General features: G+C 42.2%; 1 protein-coding gene across 2 annotated transcripts in view; it reads right to left on the bottom strand.

The window, feature by feature from the left end:
• Positions 1-6,896, bottom strand: part of RALGPS1 (Ral GEF with PH domain and SH3 binding motif 1) — a 114,269-nt gene extending 107,373 nt beyond the window's left edge. For both annotated transcript variants that reach the window (XM_053472483.1, XM_053472484.1), the window contains exon 1: positions 6,777-6,896. The gene's annotated coding sequence lies outside the window, so the exon portion shown is untranslated. The remainder of the gene's footprint in view (positions 1-6,776) is intronic.
• Between the last annotated feature and the right edge of the window lie 10,475 nt (positions 6,897-17,371).

Below are 17,371 nucleotides of genomic sequence, written 5' to 3'. Positions count from 1 at the left end.
ATCTGACGGGGCAGAAAGGCCAACAATCTGAAACTTGTGGGGCTTTGATGATTGTGAAGTTACAAGGATGCCCAAAATTTTACCAAAACTTCACGTTATTTATAATATAAAAAGTAAGGTCCTTGAGAAAGTTGCATTACAGAAAAATGAGATATAATTATATATATATATATATAATGAAAAGATGTTATGCTATACATTTTGAGGAGGAATCCCTTCAGTTTAAATAAGAAGTTTAAATAAAATAATGAAGAAGAAGAAAAAAAAAAGGGCGTCTGGTTCGTGCCGAGTGATGCAAATGGGATTTCTTTTTATAATTAAAACAATCATTCCTCGTTATCCGGCGCGGGTTCAGCGCGTCCCACAGCACAGACGTGATTATTAAATATTCTTTATGACCCATTAATGGGCATCGGTTTAACCCTTTCTTCCCTGCTGGAAATGTAAAACACTCGACCGCAGGCTGTGGACGTGGTAGCCGGCCTCTAATTATCCCGGGGACTATTGATCGGAGCGATATTGATTATCCTTATCGATCCAATGCCTTGTAATGCACTAAATCTATCGCCGTCTGGGGCACTTAAAATCCTTCAGCCCTTACCTGAGATATTAAAGGGTGCAAAGGATCCGTCTAATTAGAAAACACATAGAAATCCCATCATGCCCAGCCAGGCGAGTTTGAGGATGATGGGATTTGTAGTCCCCTTTAATGGACTAATTCGTATTGTTTTTCTTTGCATTTACGCGCCGGTGTAATCCTGGGTGTATGTGAGATTAATGCGGATTTTCTTTTATAGGGGGGACTCCATGCGTTAAAAACATTTCCACAAATCCACTAAAAGATAAAAATAATGGATTAGCAGCATTACCTGTATTTATGTGATTTTAACCGTTCTTTTACTTATTCTCGATGAATTAGGATAATGAGAGCTGTGCTTGGCTCTAGAGTAACTATCGCTTACATCACGGCGAGAAAATGACATTAAACCGCGGGAAGCGAGAGCAGGGGGGGGGGGAGTCTGAGACAACCCGACAGCCTCATATATGTGACGGTATCCAGGGGAGAGGATGAAGTAGGCGATAGTCTCCCTTCTACTCGCTAACAGGCAGATCCTCAGGGTTTTTACCCCAGTCTCAGGATCTCAGGGGTGAATGGGCAGATTCATCCCGATTGGTGTTTTTCTCGCTGCTATATCACAGCTGAAATCCCTGCTTGAATACAGGTGACCTCATCCTGAAAATCTTTACGTCCTGATAAGCCATGGTCTCTGTTATTAGAACCACGTGGCTGCCGCCATTAGTCCCTGCGATAGAGTCTCGGTGAGGAGCTATTAAAAGGTTAATAGAATGCAGAATCTCCCCAGGAGCTGCTTATGGCCATCGGTTTAGAAGAACCGGCTGCAGAAAGAACACATAAAGATGCTGGGCCGGACCAGTTGGGGAAAGTTCTACAAGATGCCATCCCTGGAAGCCGCACTGCAAGGAAAGGACAACCAGCAATGCCTTCAAAGAGGTGCTGCAGCAGCAGAGGCGTCTCGTCACACGCGTCCCTGCTGATGATTACCCCAGCCGTGTGTATTTATAGCAGTAGGAGCCGGGGATAGAGTTCAGGGTGACTCCACACGCTATTATATGACAGCTCCATCCCCGAGCAGCGCAGCGCCAGAATATTCCGCCCCGGCGATCAGGTTACCGGCCAGGATACCGGATGGACCCCAAATCCCACCGATTCCATAGCATTAAATCATTCATTACGGATCGGTTAGAACTCGGTACTGAATGGTGTTATATAAACACGCACAATGGGGGGGGCGTTCACATACGTAGTGAGCAGCTTAAACAGCACAGAGACCAAAGATACAACTGAAACAACAACTCGGGTTTCCATCTGAAGAAGAGACCGATGAGGCCCCAAATGTTTATGTAACGTTGCATATTTTTTTACTTTGGCCCAGTAAAAGGCATCAAAATACTCAATTTTCCAACAGAACACAGATTTAAAACCGAGACCATAAATGAGAAAAAAAAATGACTAAAAATATATTTTTCTCCTTAAACCCTAGCGCTGTATACATTAATATACCCCCCCGCGCTGTATGGAGTAATATAACCCCCCCAGCATTGTATACAGTGATTAATACTGGGTGATTAAGACTGAGCCATTCTATTGTTCCCCACAGGCAGTATGATAAGGAGTCGGGGGGTTTAGTAGATTGGGGTTCAGATAACAGCGAGAATCATACAAACGGCTGATATGCAGCTGCCTGAAAACTTTATATTATGGGGCAAAAAACTACAACTGGGGTAAAATGCCAGGAAGCGTTCCGGAGGAGCCGGAGAAACCATCTAGATTTTATCACGCTTATTTTTTTTATTTAAATCCCAATCTGGAAATGTTAAATGCGGTTTAAACAGGAAAGGGGAACGTCGTGTAATTCATTTTGATTTTGCTTCCAAAATAAAGCCCCTTAAGGATAATATTATTGGGGAAACGGTTTTGTTAACGTAAATATTTGGTGTTCTGGAACCTCATTGTTTAGTTCCTTCTTGGTATGGAAGCGAGCGTTACCCCCGTCTGGAAGAATACAATTAACGTAAACGTTTATGCTTCTGCTTTGCAGAGATTTTAGAAGAAAATTAAAGTTTTCAAATTTGAAAAAATAAAATACATGATTTTCTTAAAAAAATGGTTTCTTTTTTGCTGAAATCCAGGCTTTAAATCCAGTTTATCGGATATTTAATAAACACGTTTCAAAAAACACAAAACATATTCAGGCTCAGAAAGTAACAATTTGCTACAATCTTTAAAAGATTGTAAACCTGTCACACATTCTACACGAGAAAAAGGAAAACAGAGCGTTTACTTATTTTATTCACTTTAACAGGGGGCACACGGATGTTCTGCCCTCGGAATTAAAGGACATCGGGGGCCGCAGACTGTGTCAGAACTCCAAACAGGGTTATAATACAGACCTCTCATCACTTAAATCAAACAGCAGGAAATTCTTATATAACCCCTAGCGCTGTATACAGTAATATAACCCCCCCCAGCGCTGTATTCAGTAATATAACCCCCAGCACTGTATACAGTAATATAACCCCCCAGCACTGTATACAGTAATATACCCCCCAGCACTGTATACAGTAATATAACCCCCAGCGCTGTATACAGTAATATAACCCCCAGCGCTGTATACAGTAATATAACCCCCAGCGCTGTATACAGTAATATAACCCCCCAGCGCTGTATACAGTAATATAACCCCCAGCGCTGTATACAGTAATATAACCCCCAGCACTGTATACAGTAATATAACCCCCAGCGCTGTATACAGTAATATAACCCCCAGCACTGTATACAGTAATATAACCCCCAGCGCTGTATACAGTAATATAACCCCCCAGCACTGTATACAGTAATATAACCCCCAGCGCTGTATACAGTAATATAACCCCCAGCGCTGTATACAGTAATATAACCCCCAGCACTGTATACAGTAATATAACCCCCCAGCGCTGTATACAGTAATATAACCCCCAGCGCTGTATACAGTAATATAACCCCCAGCGCTGTATACAGTAATATAACCCCCAGCGCTGTATACAGTAATATAACCCCAGTGCTGTATACAGTAATATAACCCCTAGCGCTGTATACAGTAATATAACCCCCAGCGCTGTATACAGTAATATAACCCCCAGCGCTGTATACAGTAATATAACCCCCAGCGCTGTATACAGTAATATAACCCCCCCAGCGCTGTATACAGTAATATAACCCCCAGCGCTGTATACAGTAATATAACCCCCCAGCACTGTATACAGTAATATAACCCCCCAGCGCTGTATACAGTAATATAACCCCCAGCGCTGTATACAGTAATATACCCCCCAGCACTGTATACAGTAATATAACCCCAGCGCTGTATACAGTAATATAACCCCCATCGCTGTATACAGTAATATAACCCCCAGCACTGTATACAGTAATATAACCCCCAGCGCTGTATACAGTAATATTACCCCCAGCGCTGTATACAGTAATATAACCCCCCGCACTGTATACAGTAATATAACCCCCAGCGCTGTATACAGTAATATTACCCCCAGCGCTGTATACTGTAATATAACCCACCAGCACTGTATCCAGTAATATAACCCCCCCAGCGCTGTATACAGTAATATAACCCCCAGCGCTGTATACAGTAATATAACCCCCAGCGCTGTATACAGTAATATAACCCCCCAGCGCTGTATACAGTAATATAACCCCCAGTGCTGTATACAGTAATATAACCCCCAGCGCTGTATACAGTAATATAACCCCCAGCGCTGTATCCAGTAATATAACCCCCAGCGCTGTATACAGTAATATAACCCCCCAGCACTGTATACAGTAATAACCCCCCAGTGCTGTATACAGTAATAACCCCCCAGCGCTGTATACAGTAATATAACCCCCAGCGCTGTATACAGTAATATACCCCCCCAGCACTGTATACAGTAATATACCCCCCCAGCACTGTATACAGTAATATAACCCCCAGCACTGTATACAGTAATATAACCCCCCAGCGCTGTATACAGTAATATACCCCCCCAGCACTGTATACAGTAATATAACCCCCAGCACTGTATACAGTAATATAACCCCCCAGCGCTGTATACAATAATATATCCCCCAGCACTGTATACAGTAATATTACCCCCAGCGCTGTATACAGTAATATACAATAATATAACTTCCCCGGCTCAAACACCACACTGAGCTGATACTTTATGGCGATGCTAATGAAGTCCGTTCCTCCATAGACTTTCATTAGTCAGAGAGTCTAGCTGGGTGATTTAGACTGAGCCACTCTATTGTTCCCCACAGGCAGTATGATAAGGAGTCGGGGTGTTTAGTAGATTGGGGGTCAGATAACAGAGCGAGAATCATACAAACGGCTGATATGCAGCTGCCTGAAAGCATTAGGCAGCTGGGGTAAAAAAGTAAACAGAGGAATATTTATGAAATCTTTCCAATCTGATAATACAGTCAGTGACGCTACTTCACAGAAACTAATTTGTAATTCAGATTCAGAGAGAAATAGATTTAGATTTCTGAATTTATAATTATAAATTTGGGATAGTAACATCCTATAATCGCACAGATTTAGAATATAACCTTGAACACAGGTGACCAGCGCAGGGATACTTCAGTAAAGATGAAGCCACGGTTGGCTGCAGCTCGTGGGCCGATAAAAACTTTCACTATCATTTTCATTCTTAATCATGGGACAGAACGGCGACCCAAACAGATTGCTATTTAACCCTTTCAGCGCCAGGGCCTCTCCCAACATTCTACCTATAGGTGGGGAGTCACAGAAATTGCCCCCCGATACACAGAGGGGTAAAGATAAAATACCCATTTTGATGTGAAGTGGTGCCATCACCATAGCAACCGGCAGACTTCTGCACTTTAATAAAGAGCTATTCCAGTGCAAACTTCTGAAATCAGCAAGGACATTCCACTGGTTGCTATGACAACCGCACCCGCTGTAAGGCATAACAGTCGGGGAAGTTCTGTTTAATTTCCCCAGAAATATGTTTTTCCCGGCATTGGACTATTTTGCAGAGAAACAGAAACAGAAACAATATTGAGAAGATCATAATGGTGGGAAAATCCAAGATTTAACACCAAACTCTCTAAAACATCATTACTAGGAATAGATCTGTTGGAACAAATGGCATCACGTACTTTCTAACCCAGGAGAGGGGGCTCGGGGGGGTCACGGAAGGGGGTATTTGGATGAAATGTAAACTAAACAAAGAACGTATGATTTGGGCAGGAATTGCCCAGTTTGGTGATTCTGGGCATCTCCAGCAGAGTGTGCGTGGATATGGAGGGCATTAAGCACAGGATCTGAAGGTTCATATAAACTGGGGGTATAAAGAGGTGAAGGACTTGGGGCTGCGTTTGGCCTGAGGGTAGCGTCTGAGGGGCGGGGGGGAGTAACTCCGGGGGGGTGGGGTGGAGAGGCTGTAGGATTGCTGGGGGTTGTTGTCGTGGGCTTGGAGACTCGGAGTGTACGAAGCGCTGGGGGGATTTGGGGATAATGCGGGGGATTTGGGGACTGGGGCTGTTGCAGCAGGACTGGGGATACAGGGGAAGTTCAGTTATGGAGGGGGTGCATTAGGGTGTAAAGGGGCCATGCGTGATGGGAGGGGGGTATATATTAGGATAGGGGTCGGTATAATTGGAAGGAGGAGGTAGGATTGGGGATGGGGAATTGCCGTACGATAAAGATATATATAGAGGAGTATAATGCGGGGAGCAGTACCTCACTGGGGTATCTTTAGAGGGTACAGTGACTGGGGTATTATTAGGGGGTATTAGCAGGTTATTATGGGGTGCAGTGACTGGGGTATTATTGGGGGTACAGTGACTGGGGTATTATTTGGGGGGGTGCAGTGACTGGGGTTATATTGGGGGGTGCAGTGACTGAGGTATTATTTGGGGGGTGCAGTGACTGAGGTATTATTTGGGGGGTGCAGTGACTGGGGTTATATTGGAGGGCAGTGACTGGGGTTATATTGGGGGGGTGCAGTGGCTGGGGTTATATTGGGGGCCGCAGTGACTGGGGTATTATGGGGGGGTGCAGCGACTGAGGTATTATTTGGCGGGTATTGGCAGGTGTATTATCTGACTGCCGTAAGGCTTGAGGCGCAGCGTTGGGGTTACAGGGTAGTGAGTAGGATGTGACGTAACGATGGGCCCCTGGGCCCTCACTCACCTCAGCGGACACGCCCCCGGCTGTGGCCCTCGCTCCAGGGCCCCCCGTCCTTTCTGCTCATTTCATTCCCGGCTGGAACATGGCAGGAGCGACACAGCGAGCCCGACTTCAGGAAGAGTCAGGTGCAGCCTGAGTGACAGCCCCGTGGACCAATCAACAGCGGGAAAGATGGCAGTAAAACAAGGCTCAGCCAATGAGAGGGTGGCGGGTGAGGGAGTATGCAAATCCCGCTGTCTGGAGGAGTGCGCAGGTGCTTGGTGAGGGGAGTCAGCGGGGGATGCGGGACCTTCCGAGGTGTCACAGAGGGGGTGACGGGGGTGGGGCAGCTTGGACAAGGGGGCACGTAGAGTGACAGGGCGCAGAGGGGGCTGTCATCCCCCAGGTCCTAGAGGTTGGTGGCGCAGTACAACCCCTAGTGTCAGGAGTTAGGGGTGCAGTGTCTCCCCTAGTGTCAGGGGTTGACCTGGGGGTGCAGTTTACCCTCCTAGAGTCAGACGCTGGGGGTGCAGTGTACCCTTCTGTTGTCAGAGGCTGAGGTGCAGTGAGTGCCCCGAGTGTCAGATGTTGGGGGTGCAGTGTACCCCTTAGTGTAAGGGGTTGGGGTGCTGTGCTTTTAGTGTCAGAGAATGGTGGCACAGTGTAGTAAAGTGCTGCCAGGGAACTGCCCTCTATGTATTAACTATTTTGTTGCCAGTGTTGCAGTTCTGGGGGAAACCCGTGCAGTGGGGTGTATAACACAAAAAAATTTATTTACAGCCGAGCGGTGACATCACTAATTAACCCCTGGAGCGTGACTGCTCACCATGTCTTCGGACACTTTGCAATATAGAAGCTTTACTGATGGGGGTGGTAAATAAATGGAACAGCCTCCAAGCAGAGGTGGTAGAGGGTAATACAGCGAGGGGATTAAACATGCATGGGATAGACATACGGCTCCTGAATCTAAGACGAGACAGATTACAAGGTTTGGATCTTTACAGCAGGAGAAACAGACAACTAGACGGGGGGCCGGACGGGGCCGATCTGCTGGCAGGTTCCTGTGTTTTTGGTGTTGGCTGCGGGACTGTGCAGTGAGATCGGGGCCTCTCTGTTTTTTTTAATTAATTTCTATAATATTTTATGTAAAAAAACTGTTAAAAATTTCCTTTAAAAATAAACATGACGTTGGAATGCGTGACCGCGCGGTACATGTCTGCATATTAATAATTGAGAGGGTGAATGATGGATTCCCTAACGCGGTGTCAGAGCCCAAACAAATACCCCGGGGGCAGAAATTGGAAAAAAAAACCAGTATCCGGCCGTGAACTGAATGCCAAAACTTTAATGAACCCGGAAACGTGCGGATCAGAACACGGTGATTATACTGCATAAAATAACCCTCCGTCCGCTACACGAACACGCCCTCATGCCCCTCTTACCTCCCCTGATGCCCTTCTTTTCTAGGAGGTGAGAATGTTTGCTGGGTATGAGGGTATCGCAGGGTTCTACAGCCCTAAAAGCCCTGATAATGTGTATAGAAACAGCAGGGGGGGGTAGAGTTATTGGCACCTGGGTGCAGTATTTCTCCAGTGCCCCCAACCCTCCCTCCTCTCTCTTGCACCACTAACCCTCGGCTGACCCCTGACACTCCTTAACACCATGCGCTGACACACACTCATGCTAACACCACACACTCACATACACGCTAATGCTACATGCTGACACACACACTCATGCTAACACCACACACACGTTAACACTACACACTCACACACCCTCTTTAAAAGCCTTAGTTACATAAAAATCTTGATAAAGCACCGCCCATAGCAGGACTTCTAACCACGCCCCCTACAATAAGTGCCCCCTTCAGCCGGGTCTGCTGATCTCTATTGTCGAGGGAGAAGTAATAGCCTGTCAATCAGCCGGACGGGACGGGGCCGGTGAGTCAGACATTCCTCGTGGATCCGAAATACAATAATCAGTGAAGCGAAACGCGCCGCTCCTCCGTTTATGACACGGATCGTTAGCGTTAGATTTATAATTATAGGAAAGTTTTAAACCTTCCAATGGTTATTGATTGAGAAGCCGAAGCCAACACGTATGTGGACATCTCCAGATAATTGGATATTGTAGATATGAAACGTTTTTATTGGTGTTAGATCTAACGTTGGTTTCCCAATCAAGCCTCTTCATTGCCGTAGAGATCCCGTAGATTTCCCGTAGGTCCAATAAATCCAAAATAATGTCTGCCAAACCCCAGTGTTTTGAGAAGCCACCGTAGCAGCCCCCCCCCCCGGCACACAGGAAACAGATTTGGAAATGGTTAAGCCACATGCTCTAATACCCCGTCCCAGAATCCTTTGCTGGCCAATAAAATCCAATACGTCGTCCCATAGCATGAAACGCTCTAATCGTCCTCTGCTGACGGAATCAGCGGCGAGCCGGTCATTTGGCGCCCTCTAGTGTAAAAAATGGGGGATTGCACACTAGAAATATGCGTCTCTGACAGAATTCATATATATATGTATATAGATTTGTGTGTGTGTGTATATATATATAACATTTTAGTTTAGTCACAATTATTACACATTGGGCAAATATTCATGGTATTGAAGGTCATATAAGGTGTTAGTTAACCTATATAAAAGAATAAGTAATAATAACTACTTTATTTTAAGGGCATTTATGTCTTATTGGTATGTCCTCCGGCCCACTTCTTGCGTCTATACGTGAGCGGCTATACGACCTTCTGTGCTTCTATACCTTTTATTTGGCTGGAGGTCGTGCTGCGGGTAGTGAAGCCACGAAGGCGCCGTAGAGCTCGTTAAGAGACCTCTCTCTCTCTAGGTCAGGGCTGGACCGGGGATAACTGGGCAGTCCTGGATGATGGCTGCCTAACGACTTTTTATTAGACTTGTGCATTTGGATTTCTACGAATTTAAATTTTTCAAATTTTTGTTCCATTCTTTCGTTGGTAGAAACGCCTGAAAACGAGGAGGGAGCCCCGACAAAACATTTTTTTTTTTTTTTTAAATGGAGCAGACTTTATGACCAAAAGCGTGCCCCTCACCCCCATTACTACCGGCGCGGGCTTCTTAGAATCAAGAGCAAAGCAAATATTTCTGCAAGGCCACACTGAGTAAATGATTTGCGTGTTACACGTATGTTACAAGCCGGTCTTCCAGTATATCTAAATATTCCTGGAATTTTTTTCCCGCATAGGAACTTAAAAACTTCATGAATCAAAACAGTGGCTTTACTGAGAGGGTGGTGGATGAGTGGAAGAGCCTCCCAGTAGAAGTGGTAGAGGCAGCGCAACATAGCGAAGCAATATGTGCGCGGAGGACCCTGGTCTAGCTCTGTTAATCTCCACCCCTCCTTTGGTTTTTGACCTTTGCCGCTTGAACTCTTGTGACCCTGAAACAAAGGCAGATAGACATTTCTTGGGTCTGTAAAGTCGCAGAAAATAATTCTTACACTTAAAAACGTAAAGTTATCGGAATCTTTTATTCCAGAGGTCAGCTGGATTAGACTTTTTTCCCTCGTAGGAGTTTGATGGCGCTTATAAACTGGGGGGGGGGGCTTATTTACCAACAATGGTTACTTTGTTTCCATTTATGTATTCCCTGGCTTTGTGATAAGAAACGACTTATATGTAAGCATAAAGAACACAACGGACCCCGGAATCTATAACCTGCTTACGTTACATTGTGTTACCCCCCCCCCCAATCAGCTGGGATTTAAACTTGACTTTAATATTTCTGCGGGGCAAGGTATATATTTGCTCTCTCTGTGGGTTGGTAAACTGTACGCTCACCCTTTGGACTTGAATCACAGAGGCCGCAGATACGCCTTTCCCCCGGCGATCATTTCACTAAACCCCGCGTCTGATAACTATAGGATTTGGGTTAAAGTACAAATTCCTTTTCTCTACTCGGAACCAGCCTTGGAGATTCTTCAACACAAAACGCGATAGAAATCCTCCTTAATAAACATTCTGACCAATCAAATACTTGCTTTTAGAAACAAACTAAACTTTCCTGCTTTTATTTATTTATTTTGTTAATTTAAAATATTATACGACTTCGCCTCACCAGAGCCGTGCCCCACGCGGAGAATGTTAGAAACGTATTAATGAGCAGACGCTAGGCTCACTTCTCCTAAAGTTCCAGGTTTTCACCAAAACAAGAAGATTAACACTAGATAATTATGCCGATAAGAAAAAGATGGAAGCCTTGTAACGGTAGGGCGTGTAAAGGAAACACACAATGGAAAACAAGCATCTGGGATTATGTATTCTGCTGCACTAGTACCCGACGCGTTTCACTGTAATGCCTCTTATAAAGAGTCTTCATTGAAATACAGAGGATAATACCTAGAAACGGGTAGGGTCTAAGCCCTTTCTTTATAATTTTACGAATATTTGTATATTTAACACAAGATGATTTAACAGCCCAATCCTGGTGTTTATACCATCAAAGGGAAGAGAGAAAAAAAATAAAATATTATATAATATCAAATAAAAAATACAATATTATTAAATTATTTATTTTTAATTATTTAATGTGAATATTTAATTAAAAACCATTTAAATAAAATAGTAGAATTTGAAGGAAAGACAGGACGCAGATTTGCTGTAGCAGCATTTTTCCTTTATTTACAAACAAACAGCAATCCCCAATGAGTTTATTTAGACCATTAAAAAAAGCTGTTTTACAAGCAATAAATTCATTTGAACAAAATTAAGCAGCACTGAAACTCATATCACAAATCTGGAAAAAAAAAATTATAATTAAAAAAAAAATAAAACCAATACAAGTGTAAAATATCATTTGAATAAATATTGTTTTTTTTTTTTTTTTAAATCCATGCTATAAAATAATCCTTAATGGCAAGTTATTAGTTGTTACAGTATATTTCTAGCTAGCTTGAGTTACTTCATACTGAAGTGTGGAGTTGTGAGGTTTCTGGTTTATATTGCAAGTAAGCCCTTTCGAGTGGAGTCGGCGGCGTTTGCCGCGTCCGTTCGTCACTGGAGCGGGCGGAAAAAAACGGACGTCATTCAAAATGTTCCAGTTTTACATAAAACAATTCTAAGTAATATTCACACTTTGCTGAATTTAACCATTTTAACCCCTTGACTGCTAACGACGGCATGGTGCCGTCGCTAGCAGTCCCAGTCAGGTGCTAACGACGGCACCATGCCGTCGCTAGCACTATCTTACCTTGATGGAGGTCTGTGGACCCCCATCACCACCTACCCCGGCGATCTGCCCCTCATATTGAAGGGCATCACTGGGACCACCCGATCCGGCCGGTAATGTCACCGCGCAACTTTATTGAAAACTGACAATTGTCAGTTAAAGAGGTATGGGGGCATGCTGCTTAGATGCCTGTACGGTTGGAAAGGTAATCGCCTCACCTTTCCAACGGTATATAGCTTGTGAAAGAATAAAAAATATTTTAAAAAATAAAAATGTACAAAAAAAAGTAAAAAAAAATGAATTATCTAAACATAAACTAGTTTAACTTTAAAAAAAAAAAAAGTTTAAGTATTCTAGCTAAATGATCACTGTGGTAGCCAATGTTACCCCAGCGATCATATAGCTATGAAAAGTCACATTCCCTTTTTAAAAATGGCCGATACTAAATTTTAATCCCATGATCCCTTTGATCATGGGGTCAAATTTAGCCAATGGTAGAGGAAGGCAATTTTTGAAATCCTGATGAACTGCAAATATTATTAAAATCATCCATTTAGCCTGTGCGGTACGTGAGTAACCATCTCATCCCTGCAGCGCCTTGCATTTTTACTGCAAACCTTTTTTTTCCTGTAAAAGTGATTTTTTTTCTCCGTTTACCATCATTTCTTTGGGATTGTAAGGGGAAAGTATGGTGTGTGCTTCTGTGAGTGAATGTATGGAAAGTATGGTGTGCGCTTCTGCGAGTGAATGGAGATATGAAAGGCGTGTGAATGATCAGTAATTAGGGTTGAAGCCTTGACGTGGCATTACTGCTCACGTAAGAAGTTAAATTATAGCACAAAAAGTACATATTTGCAAAAACTACACCCCTTGGCGCATCAAATGAGGGGCTGCATGTATTTCTAGTACAAACCTGGAGTGCGCAAGACATACATGAACTTGTCGCTTTTAATTTAATTTTTTTTTTATTTTTAGAAGTGTGATATTCACTTATTTGTTGTGCACGGCAGATTTGTGATACAAATACAACTAAGACCTCAATTGCTGCAGCTGGGGGTGTAGTTTCTAAAAATATATAGTTTTGTTGGCATATTTTAACATCCCGGGCAGCTAGAGCTGTTTAATTGACGGCAGCCATGCATTAAATTTAAAGATGAATTTTGTGATAGTCTAATAAATTTAGCTTTTAGCAATAAAATATTAGAAAAACACAGTCTACAGTTCTCAATGTCTGTTTATTTTAGACCGGTTACCTACTACAAATATTTAGCAACACAGGTTTTGATATTAGAGTTTAGAAAAATAACATTACAAACTAGTTTTTATTGAGTGGGAAGTGAAAAATTACACTTTTTTTCCTATTTTTGGCTTTATTTTGCAAACCTAATGAGACATACACATATAGAAATGGTATATTTGGAATCTGCTGGGTGTGCTGAAAAAAACAATATATGGTTTGTATAGTTTATTCCCAAGAAATTTACTTCTTAACGCGTTTAAACGTGAGATGCACCAAAATGCCGAAAACCAGCTTAGCACCAGGGTGGGAAATGGCTTAGCAGCCAAGGGGTTAAACGGAGGCATTAGAAACAAAATTCCTAATATTGCTCAATTCCTAAATTCTAATATCAAATTCGTAATTTTTTTTGAGGGGGATGCTTAATATTCACAAAAGCACGCACCGACAGGTTGCTTCCATAGAACTTAAGAACAAAATCTGATTTTCTAAGGTTTTTCCCCCAAATATACTCGAGAGCTCAACGTTTAAGAGAGGCAATTACTTTGCCCCCTTGAAGACGTCCTTATAAGCCCCCTCATCACCTTAGAGATGCCGGGAAACCCCGTTTCTCCACCATCTGGGGGCAAAATGCTTCCAGGAGGAGGGGCGGGAAGGTGGCTGCATTAATATACGGCTTCGTTATGTAAATCTGGAACATTCTGAATGACTTTACTGAACGTTCGTTCAGTCGCTGAGTAATATGAAATCTATGGTTTTCTTATCAACTAAATTCACATAAAAAGAAATTACACAAGTAAAATTTCCAAATACTTTCATATATATATAAAATTTAATAAATAATCCTGACCAGTCAAAGAGCACCATTCAAGGGCGAAATTCCCTTAGAAAATAGAATTAGGGTTGCATATCTTAGTCCCTTTCAGTGGAGGTTTTGAGAGAACCCATGTTTTAGGAAAAAGAAGGTGAAACGATATCACAGTTAATATACACTTATAATAAAAAAAACTATAATACTCTGACCATTTGAGGATCAAAAGGGTGTGCAAAAAAAAAAACAAAACAAAAAAACTCAAATTCAAAATTTTAAACATGTCTTTAACTAAAGCTTATGTCTGTCCCAGCCCTTTAGAATTTGCCTGCATTCGAAAAATAATTTTAAAAAATTCCAAAAAAATGTAAAAAAAATTTTTATTTGTTTTCAAAAATTCCAAAAAAAAAAAGTTTTAAAAAAATGTGGAAAAATGTGTATGTTTTGGCAGGCTTTGGATGAACATGCTTATAATGGAAGTTGGCTTTGCTTTGTCTGACAACTTATGTGATATCAGACTGGAACACTCAGGCAGTAGGTGGTCAACGGCCATTCTCAATAGCCAATCAGAACACTGGTTATTGGGAGAGGAAAAGAAAAAAAAAAAAATCAACGCTCTTAACAATAAGTGTATTTACAATCCTATCTCCTAATATATATAATATATATTTCTATACTCCAATGTAATAAATTGTATGTTATAGAAGAGCTTAAAAAAAACGTAAAAATTGAAACCACAATCTATATAAACTTTATAAAATGTCTGATTTCACAGTCTCTCGTAACAGGTTAAATATTTATAGGAGGAGGAGGGCGACGGGCGGGAGAGGAGACGCCGATTTTCACATTTCTCTAAAAACCGAGGGGGTGATAAAAAAAAATTAATAAAATTAGATGCAATCAGCAATCCTGAAGTCCTGAAAGTGAGAGACGTGTAATCCGCCGACCTAATGCGGTACGGAAGAGGTCAGCGTGCGTCACAACGCATACAGAATCTTTTCTGCCTTCCCGAAGATAAAGTGTTAGACCATGTGACCAGAACGGGTAAGAATTCCGCACTTCCGCAGACAAGAGGCGATCACCGAATGCAGCTTTTGCCGCTAATTTTAGGTATAATCCTGCAGCCTTCCTCCATTTATTCGCCATACAAAGGATGAAAAAGGGCAAATTTGGCACATTATACCCCAAGACGCCCAGCAAGCCTCTCAAAAGCTTGCAATCTATTAGATTTCTAATAAAAACGTATCAAATTTGCACTTTCTTTCTACGGATAACTCGGTAAACTTTGGGCAAAGAGAGGCCAAATTAAGATTTTTTCACAAAAAGGAAAACGGAGACCAAAGGTTAACAAAAATACATAAAATGTAAAATAAAATAAAAAAAAATTAACTTTTACAGATTATCCTCTATGGCTTTATAATTCTTAGAACGAGATAGCGAAAAGTTGGAAAGAAACACGAGGAAGCCTACTGAAGGAGAAGCTTAAGTGTCATGAAAATGTAATCCGAATACAGTACAAACTAAATAAAAACAAAAAAAATATTGAAACTCATATCTTTGGTAAACTTAATACCAGAACGTATCCCTTTGCTCTTAAACTTTGCAAAATGAAGCTTGTAAAACCGTCAAACGGAAAAAAAAAATTCTAATATATCTCCTTAATCGAAACGCCAGCCGCGATCAAAAAAAACTATAAACAGAAACAAAAAAAAACACAGCAAACGGAAGAGGTCGGGAAAAAAATGATCCTGTGTAACGTGACGTGCGTCTGAGGTCTTTGTGCATATAAAATAACGTTAAAAACCGGTTATATAGCAGTAGGTTTCACATTTGTATATTAAAGACGAACCAATGTATCGACATATACCGAGACGTAGCACCACAAATGTCCATTTTGTTTTGCAAAGGTAAAAAACTGTAAATGCAAAAAAAACCTAAATTATTTGCCGTAGTAAAAGTCCGCCGGCCTTTAATAAAAGCATCGAGACTTGGAAGGGGATCAATTTGTAATAAAACGTGAGCGCGGTCGTGGTGTAGAGGGGGGCGGCGCTGTTATTCTAAATTATTCATCGCTCGTTTTTTTACAACTCAAAAAACCCCCAATTTTTTTTTTTTTTTTTACAAATACTTATCAGAATCTTTTGTTACGTAAGGCAGCGTACGTTCAGTCTGTCTATTTCTAAAGCAATCCGCTGGACTCGGCGACGCCAACTCAACCTATTGATAGGAAGCAGAGCTGCCGTTGACCCGAGTGGCGGTTGCATGGTACCAGTTGAGTTTGAGCGCCTCAACCGAGTGGGTCATGAGAGCCAGCCGTCGAGCCTGTTGAGTTGGTCGCCGACCAAGTCCCATTGAGTTTGGGCCGACCTGCCTAACTCCGCTTGAGGAGTTGAATACATTTTTCTGCGTTGGAACCCAACTGGCGTCACACGGACTTCCGGTAAACAGAGGAGCTGCCATACTTTTTATGGCACCCGGGGTAGATTTGCGAGCCGTCAGCCGGCCCGAACTCAACGCGATGCTTTGAGAACAGACCCAAAATGTATCCCTTCGATAAAGAAATACATTTTCATTACTTAGAAATGTGATGTTTGTAACTTATTAAATAATTAAACTATACAACTAAATTGTATTTCCAAAAAGAGCCCCTTTTAAACGGGTTTGAAGAGCTGGGGGTGGAGAGAGAAGGAGGAAGGGTAACAGGGGGCGTCCCTCCCCGTTATCTAAATCCGTGAAACCCCACGTAGGGGGAATTCTTACAGTCAGCCTGAGAAAATTCTACAGCAAAAAAAAAAAGTAAACAGCGGAAACTACCTTAAAATCCACAAATTTAGGATTCAAAATTCAGCACCGTGAATCCAAACTTCTACGCACGGAACGTGGCTGGCTAATGGAGGCCAGAAATAAAACATTAAGATCCCCTTTTATAATTTAAATTGCAATGGGGAGAAATATAACATCAGGCAGTTTCAGAATTGGAATTTTTTACTCCCCAGAAAAACATTAACGAGATCGATGGGTCTATGACTGGTGATGTTCTAGATGTATCACGGGTACTTTTAGTCGCTTCATTTATTTAATAGGGGCAAAAAAAATAGGCCTGTCTGGAGAACACTTGGACACAAGCACGATGCCACGTACTACGTATGTTATATGGAAAGTATACATTAAGAAACAGCGTGTCCACGGAGGGGAACCTCTTATCAGCTCCTCGATGCATGACCCTAATTTATGCATGTGGAAATGACATTTTGGGTTTGCATTTTGCCAGTTTCTGGACGTATAAGAAGACACTACTACTCTTTATCTCGTATCATATGGCGGCTTCTGAGCTTAAAACGCAGTGCAGGTAACATTAAAAACC

Source organism: Spea bombifrons, chromosome 8 (genome assembly GCF_027358695.1).
Source record: "Spea bombifrons isolate aSpeBom1 chromosome 8, aSpeBom1.2.pri, whole genome shotgun sequence".
Taxonomy (NCBI): domain Eukaryota; kingdom Metazoa; phylum Chordata; class Amphibia; order Anura; family Pelobatidae; genus Spea; species Spea bombifrons.
This window is presented reverse-complemented; position numbering and strand designations above follow the sequence as displayed.